The sequence below is a fragment of the Ipomoea nil genome, unplaced genomic scaffold (assembly GCF_001879475.1).
Source record: "Ipomoea nil cultivar Tokyo-kokei standard unplaced genomic scaffold, Asagao_1.1 scaffold0164, whole genome shotgun sequence".
NCBI lineage: Eukaryota > Viridiplantae > Streptophyta > Magnoliopsida > Solanales > Convolvulaceae > Ipomoea > Ipomoea nil.
This window is the reverse complement of record NW_017616592.1, coordinates 1,603,087-1,609,086: the sequence shown is the minus strand read 5'-3', so window position 1 is coordinate 1,609,086 and position 6,000 is coordinate 1,603,087.

Here is a 6,000-nt window from a genome sequence, read left to right as displayed (position 1 = left end):
GTAGACCTTATTAATATCACCTTTTACCTCGAAACCGGGAGGTTGCTCAACGTAGACTTCTTCTTCAAGTAAGCCATTTAGAAATGCACTTTTCACGTCCATTTGATAGACAGTGAAATTCTTGTACGCGGCATAAGCTAGAAATATTCTGATGGCTTCCAGTCTTGCAACGGGTGCAAACGTTTCATCGAAATCTATGCCTTCTTCTTGTGAATATCCTTTTGCCACTAAACGTGCTTTATTTCGTATGACAATTCCATCCTCATTTGCTTTATTCCGAAAGACCCATTTTGTTCCAATTACATTGTAATTTTCAGGTCTTGGAACTAATTCCCATACGTCACTTCTTTTAAATTGATCAAGCTCTTCTTGCATTGCATTAATCCAATCTGGATCACTTAGAGCTTCTTCAATGCTTGTGGGCTCCACCTAAGAAAGAAAACAAGAAAATAAAGTATGTATATTTGAGGACCTTGTTTTTACTCCTTCTCGTGGATCTCCAATTACTAGCTCTGGAGGGTGATTTTTTAGCCATCTCAAGTCAGGTTGTAGGTTGCATGGGCTTTCCACGTTTCCTTGCTCAGTAAGTAAGTTGGAGGTAGATATATTTTGCTCATCAGATTGATCTCCAACTTGTGTTTCAACTTGAGAATTTTGACTTTCCACGTGGGGATCTTCATTGACTTCCACATGTCCTTCACTATTGCAATCAATGTCCAATTGCTCCATACCCTGTACAATTTGATCTTTAAAAGATATGTCAGTATCATTAAATGACTTTTCAACTTGACAACTTTCCTGATCATTTTTGTTGGTCTGGGTTTTCTTCTTATGAGCTTCATCAAATGTAACATGAATTGATTCTTCTACCACCATGGATTTTTTGTTCAATACTCTGAATGCTTTGCTGGTAGATGAATATCCCAAAAATATTCCTTCATCTGCACGCTCATCAAAAGTCTTTAGATATGTTTTACCATTATTAAGAATAAAACATTTGATGCCAAAAGTATGAAAATAATTGAGTTTAGGTTTTCTCCCTTTCCATAATTCGTACGGGGTCTTATAGTAAGACTTGTGTATCAAGCTTCGATTTTGCGTGTAGCAAGTGGTGTTGATTGCTTCAGCCCAGTATCTTTTAGGTAGCTCGGCTGACGTAATCATCACTCGTGCGGCTTCTTTTAGCGTTCTATTTCTTCTTTCGGCTACACCGTTTTGTTGAGGCGTACGTGCGGCAGATAATTGATGTAGAATTCCTTGAGAATTGCAGTAGGCTTCAATTACTTGATTCACGAACTCTGTTCCACAATCAGTTCGGATTTTTGCAATTTTCAAGTCTTTCTCGTTTTGTAGTAGCTTTAGAAGTTCTGGCAACTTTTGCTCTACTTCATTTTTCTTTTTGAGAAATATCGTCCATGTGTACCTGGAAAAATCATCAACAACAACTAGTATATATTTCTTACCACTTAGACTTGCAGGGTCTACTGGATCGAATAGATCCATGTGTAGTAGACTCAGCGGTCTTGTTGTAGATTCTTGGGCTTTGGATTTGAAAGATGACTTGATTTGCTTTCCTCTTTGGCAAGCATCACATATTTGATCTTTCTTGTAGACTATGTCGGGTAAACCTTCAACGAGTTTGTTTCTTGCTAGCTTGTTGATTGTCTTGAAGTTTAGATGATTCAACTTCTTGTGCCATTCCCAACTTGTTGCGTGTGAGTTGTTTGCTAGTAAACACACTGATTCTTTTGTTGTGTTCCAATCCACAACATACATATTTTTCTTCCTTATTCCTTCGAGCACAACTTCTCCCGAGGAATTATTCTTCACTTGGCATTTATCTTTGAAGAACTCTACTTGATATCCTTTGTCACAAAATTGACTTGTACTCAACAAGTTGAATTTTAGACCTTCAACAAAGGATACATCTTCGATTTTCAGACCATTTTGAAAGAGTAAATACCCAAAATGGTCCCTCAACTATAGCTAAATTCACAAATTGGTCCTCGACTTTCAATTTTAACCAATTAAGTCCTTAACTTTGCAATTTTAACACGATTTGGTTCTCCATCTATTTGAACGTTTGTTGACCGTGATCTCTGAGGATATATCTGTAATTTCACGCCGCTGTCGTGACACAGTCTATCGGCCAGCCACAAGCCACTGCCCAGCCGCCCTCATCTACTGCCATGACACACGCGTACTCTACTGCCTAGCCTTCACCTCTACTGCCATGACACGATCCACCGCCCAAACACCTTCGCATAATTCATCATTGTCGGCGCTACAACCCAATTTGCAATCTTCATCAGGTCCAACGCCACAAACAATCGTGTCTCATCGGAGCACGTGGAGGCCTCCAGGATGACGTTGCAGCTTTTCGGAAACACGTCGTCTTCTTCGCTCCGGTACGAACTCAACTACATTGAATCCAAAGCGAGGATGAAGAAAGGCGACAGGATTTGGCAGATGGCTTTCGGCAGTGGATTCAAATGTAACAGTGCGGTCTAGAAATGCCACCGGAACCTTAAAAAACCGACGATGGACCATGAAATTATATATATATCCTCAAAAATCATAGTCAACAAGCGGTCAAAAAGACGGAGGACCAAATCGTGTTAAAATTGCAAAGTTAAGGACTTAATTGGTTAAAATTGAAAGTCGAGGACCAATTTGTGAATTTAGCTATAGTCGAGGGACCATTTTGGGTATTTACTCATTTTGAAATATTGTACCAATTCCTTTTGTTATGTCGTATCGTTCATTTCCACCGAATACGACTTTTGGTCCTTCGATATTTTTAAGATTCACAAGACTAGATTTATTTCCAGTCATGTTTCTAGAACATCCACTATCGAAGTACCAAACTTCCTGCAAATAAATTACACATTTTTAGGTACCCAACTTGATTTGGGTCCTTGGGTGTTAGTCATTTTTGGTACCCAAATCCACCTTGTACTCACTGATCTAAGTTTAGGTGATTGGTAACCATTAAACACATTATAATCATATTTAATTTTTGAAAAAAAATTTTGTGCCGGTTTTTGAAAATTTACTCGATTTTTTGGCACGTGGGAGGTAGATTGGTTGAGCCTATGATAGGCATTAAATCTGGACTTAGTCCGTGGTTTAATATTATCAAACCAATCTTGTCTGGAGGGATAAAATCTCCCTGCCTCAATTCTTGGATTCCTTCCCATTTTCCTATGAGGGCTTTGAGCACTAGACTCATTGGTGTATTTCCATTTAGGAACAAACTTTTGCCTTTTTGTATACTGTTTAGGCGAAATATTATTACCTTGAGGCTTCGGCCTAACAGTATTAATTTTGACATTAGTTTGATAACCAATTCCTTGTCTCACTGTGCTTTCTTGACCTTTTACAAATTTTACTACTTGGACTTTATTATTTAAAGTAGTAGTAGAATTGGCCAAGTTTTTGGAGGCTTGAGAACACGATGGATCGTAACCGAGTCCGGTTTTATCATTTGAGGGTTTTTGCATATTTACCATTTTGTCCATTATTTTGGATGAATGTGTAAATGTTGCTATAACCTCTCTAAGGTTGTGTTCTCTCACTTCCCTTGATTTACACTCTTCTTGAAGTCGAATATTTTCGGCTTTCAAGTCTCTCACTTCAAGTAGAGCATTTTGCAATTTTTCATTTATTTGATCTTTTTCAAGAATCAAAAGACAATTGCGCTCTTTGAGTTGAGAGTGAGTGTCCATTACGGGTTGACATTCTTCCATTAAGTGAAAGAAGGACTCTCTAGAAAATGAAGAATTGACAGAATCATAAGAGTTAGATGTTACCTCATTTTCTTCACTTCCATTTTCCATAAGACACATGTCCTCGTAGGGTGAATTGTTGGAGATGCTCATGCAAAACATTGCATTGTCATCCTTTGAGGTGTCACTTTCATCACTTGAAGATTCTTTTGACTCACTTATCTCAAGTGGGTCACTAATAAGTGCTTTTCTTCTCTCCTTTGAGAATCTTTTATCTTTGGGTTTGAATTCTTCCTATTGAGAGTTAGAGACATTTGTATATTGACTTTTACTTACCTTGGGGTGTGGACAACTTGCTGCAAAGTGTCCAGGCTTTCTACAGTTGTAGCATAAATTCGAATCTTCCTCAACAATTTCTTTCTTCGAATTCTTTGTTGCATTCCACGATTTCCCTTGTGGATTTTTCTTGTAGTTGCTTCTCTTCATGAATTTCCTAAATTTCTTGACAAAGAGAGAAAATTGATCATTAGGCAATAATTCAACATTTTGTACTGACCTTGAGGTTGATGGTTTCTCGGATATAAGTGCGTTGTTCTTTTCTTCATGATCTTCCTCTAATCTTGATTTCATCTCAAATTCATAAGCTTTTAGATCACTAAAGAACTTATCGGTCGATAGGGTTTTTAGATCCCTATGATCTCTCATGGCCGTGACCTTCATGTCCCATGTAGATGGTAGACCACGTAGAATTTTGAGTGAAATTTCTTTTTGATTAATATCTTTTCCAATATCATTAATCTCTCCTAAGATTTTGGCAAATCTTGTTTCCATGTCGGTAATATTCTCGCCGTTTAGCATTTTGAAATCCTCGAATTTCTTTAATGCTATGGTGAGCTTATTATCTTTTTCTTGCTCGTCTCCTTCACCAATTTGAATGAGCGTTTCCCAAACTTCCCTCGCGGATTGACACTTTCGAACTTTTGGAAATATCGTGTCATCGATTGATTTGAACAGAATATCCTTGGCAATATTGTCCAAGTTATTTCTTGTTCTATCTTCACGAGACCATTCCTCTTTTGGTTTTGGAATGTATTGTGGAGTGTCACTTGTTTGTATGGATGAGGTGTTGACTTGCAAAATCTCAATAGGACCACTCGTAACCACTTCCCACATTTCATCATGTAATGCGGATAAATGTACCTGCATGCGAATTTTCCAATCATCAAATTTTTCTAAGGAAAATACTAAATTTTGGGCAAGAGCCATATCTCTTTTCATCATCTTGATTTTTCGAGATCTGTCTAGCAGTCAGAATTGACTCAAATAGACAACCGCTCTGATACCAATTGTTGGTCCCGATAGGGTGGTGAAAGTCTAGAAGGGGGGGGGGGTGAATAGACTTTCAAGCTTTTTCAAAATAAATAACTCTTTGGTAATTTCAACTCTAAATAACAAGTAAATAGAGTAAATTTAAACTGCACAGCGGAATAGGTAGTATGTAAAGAGTTATGCTCAATCAATAATTTAAATGTGCATGTAAGATGAGTACAGATGATATGTAAAGTGACAGAGATATCTTGAATATATAAAGGAGATGGTGCACTCAATATATAATAACAATATTCAAGATTGTAAATAAATATCATATCACGTCGACCGTGTAACGAATGTTACATGCAACACGTCAAACTTGCTTAGAATAATTCAATATTTAAGCTCGAGAAGTTTGAGTCTCATGCATACGTGAAAACACACTAAACCCGAAAGATTAAGATTAACTGTAAATAGTAAACGGTTTAGTCGGATAAGATAGATAGATAGAGCAAATTATGTAAGTGCAGTATGTAAATGAGAGAGGCAATTTATAGTGGTTCGGAAGTGGCGTAATCCTCCTAGTCCACTTTTCTCCTTTCGCGTCTAGGAGAAATTCAATATTTTCCACACACAGTTACAATAGTGAATAAGCGCTACACAAGCACTTCTTCCGGATGTTTTGCACACAGCTACACCCAACTCCGAGTGTCTCGCACACAGCTACACTCAACTCCGAGTATTTCGCACACAGCTATACTCAACGCCAACTAAGTGTCTTGCACACAGCTACACTTAGCAACTACGAGTGTTTTGCACACAGCTACACTCAGTAACTACGAGTGTTTTGCACACAGCTACACTCACTAGAGTATTTTGCACACAGCTATACTCTTCTTACAATTACAAATACAAAGGTAATTGTATCTCTCTCCAACTAGATTTGAGACTATTCAGACTA